Below are 3072 nucleotides of genomic sequence, written 5' to 3'. Positions count from 1 at the left end.
AGTCAAAGTGAGTGGGGAGAAATGGGAACCCATTTATCAAAACTTCTTTTAATCCTCTACCCCTCACCATTCCTCTTTCATTTGGTGGAAAACAGTGTCCTACTGTATTATTTTAATATAATAACCAGGTGGTTTTCATTTTATTTTGTCTCTGAACTCCTCCATAAAGGTAGCTCAAAAAATCAGACTGACAAAATACTTCATGTGGCATTTCTGAGCAGTCATAACCATCATTTGCACAGTTTTTATACCTGAGAACCTCCACTGTGATCCAAAGCCCCACAGTGGCATAGACTATGTAAATAATACAGAATAACATGAGATGGTCCCTGACTATCCACAATTCTCCTCTGACACTGGGAATTACCACCTGCACTTTCCAGATGTGGATACCAGAGAGGGAGAGGGCCTAGTCATGAAGAACATAGATCAGACTAAGAGTTTGACATCCCCCCCGAAAGAGCCATGTAATGAGGAAAATATTAGTCTGTTCAACAAGGGAGAAAACCCACTACGAGGATTATTTAAAACTCCTTTGGACAAAACCCCGGCTAACATCCTCCAGAACTGTGGTGATTTAAGTCTCAGTTTCAGCTTCACTTGCAAGTTTTGAAACTTATATAAATAAGGAGTAGCACTGTCTATAAGACATAACAACCCTCCATTGCATTGCCACTCCCATGCATGCTCTGTGTTTCCAATGTGATACCATCTCACACTCCTTAGTTTGGGACTGGAGTTGCAGACACATGCTCTGTTTTGGACTCTCAGTAAGTATCTTAGCACGTTGTTGAGGAAGTCAAGTTTGCTCAACTTCCTGTTTCTGGGACTCAACATACATAATTATGTGGTGGGTTGATCCTGGTTGGCCACCAAGTCGCCCTCTCACTTCCCCTTCATCAACAGGACAGGGGGAAAAAGTAGGATGGAAAAACTTGTGGCTGAAGATAAGGATGGGGAGATTCCTCAACAGTTACCACCGTGGGTGAAACAGACTCAACTTAAACAAGACTAATTAAATTCATTGCCAATTAATAACAGAGTAGGATAGTGAGAAACAAAGGCAAAAGTAAAAACTTCTTCCCCCCACTCCTCCTTTCTTCCCAGTCTCAACTTCACTCCTTCATTCCCAACTCTTTTATCTCCTTCTCCCCATTCGGCACTGGGGGACGGGGAATGGAGGTTGTGGTCAGTCCATAGCTTTTCATCTCTGCCACTCCTTCCTCCTCATACTCTTCCCCTGCTCCAGCCTGAGGTCCCTCCCACAGAACACAGTCCTTCACAAACTGCTCCAACATAAATCCTTCTCATAGGTTGCAGTTCTTCAAGAACTGCTGCAGCATGGGTCCTTTCCATGGGGTACAGTCCTCAGTCCTTCAGGAACAGACTGCTCCAATGTGGGGCCCCCATGGGCCACAGGTCCTGCCAGAAAACCTGTTCCAGCATGGCCTCCTCTCTGTGAGCTGCCATTCCTGCCAGGAGTCTTCTCCTGTGTGGGCTTTCCAAGGGCTGCAGCTTCCTACAGAACACCTAAACCCGCTCCAGCATTGGGTCCTCCACAGGCTGCAGACAGGTCATCTGCTCTGGTGTGGTCCTCCTTTGGCTGCAGAGTGAAAACCTGTTTCTCCATGGTCATCACCATGGGCTGCAGGGGAATCTCTGCCCCGGTGCCTGAAGCACCTCCTCCCACTCCTTCTTCACTGACCTTGGTGTCTGCAGAGTTGTTTCTCTCACATGTTCTCACTTGTCTCTCACAGTTGTTGCATGGCATTTTTTACCCTCTCCTAAATATATCACAGAAGTGCCACCAGCATTGCTGATTGTCTCAGCTTTGGCCAGCGGCAGGTCCATCTTGGAGCCAGCTGGAGCTGGCTCTGTCCAACATGGGGGCACCTTCTGGTGTTGTCTCATAGAAGCCATCCTTGCAGCCCCTGGCTACCAAAACCTTGCTACATAAACCCAATACAGATCAATAGCTATTTTTTATTTGCTTAGTTGGTTGCTTTTAAGTCTTGGAAGTAACAACTCCACTTCCAGACTTGCTAGCTCATTTGCTGATGGGTCTCATTTGCTTTGCTAAACCATAAGCAGTTTGATAGAGCTGTTGTCACCAGCTTCAAGTGCTCACACTGAGGCTGAAGCTGTTTCTGATTCCTGAAGACTTCCTGACTTTTTGGCTGCGTAGCAGCAGCAGAATTATAAACCTGGCAATATTTTATTTATCTCTGCAGAGGACCAGCTCTCAGCTTGAAAGTACCTGTTCCAGGGAGAAGAATCCAGTAAGCATCTGGTGGGTAACCAAGTTGCTTTTCTTGCTAGGCAGATAGGTGGTGCATGGTCTAAAGACAGAGAAGCTGAAAATATCCTTCAATAGAAAAAAAAAAAATCTTCTTTGGCTACACTGCATCTCAGATAGACTTCTGTACTCACTGCCCGATTTGTCCCATCAGTTTCTTTCTGTTTCTTCTCCATACCCTCTCCCTTCTTGTTGGCGATATCCATTCCTCTTCTTCCCCTGCTCCACCTATATGTCACTCCCATGCTGTTCTAATGCCTTCACTCTACATGTTTCCATTTGCCTTTATCCCCTTGTTTTTGGCCCTATTTCCCTCCTCTCTCTTGCCCACTTTCTTTCATTCCCATCTGCCCCTTCTTCTTTCTCCTCTGTCCTGACTATGGCAAACATCTGTCTCCTTGGGCAATGCACAATAGTTAAAAGAACTTCATTGCCTATAACCACCCTATACAACAGTTGTTCTATGACCATAATTTCCAACCATAAACCATCAGCCTTATCTTTGCAGTCAAGATTAATTCTGGTGTGGTGCATTATAAAATTACCCATCCTTGGCAAAGCTACTGGCCTTTCGTTTTCATGAGAACACAATTAAATGGCATTTGCACAGTCAAGCTAGAGGAAAGCTAAGAGGAGACAGACATCACAAAGTTATTAGATTAGGAAGTAAAACAACTACTCCTTGGTTAGATCAAGCATTCAAACACATTATATAATATTTCAGAGGTAATATAGGCAAAATTAAACCTCTTAGGCACTTTCTCTCCTCCCCCCCC

This window comes from Antrostomus carolinensis, unplaced genomic scaffold (assembly GCF_000700745.2).
Source record: "Antrostomus carolinensis isolate BGI_N321 unplaced genomic scaffold, ASM70074v2 scaffold2029, whole genome shotgun sequence".
Classification (NCBI taxonomy): domain Eukaryota; kingdom Metazoa; phylum Chordata; class Aves; order Caprimulgiformes; family Caprimulgidae; genus Antrostomus; species Antrostomus carolinensis.
Note: the sequence above shows the minus strand (reverse complement) of the source record.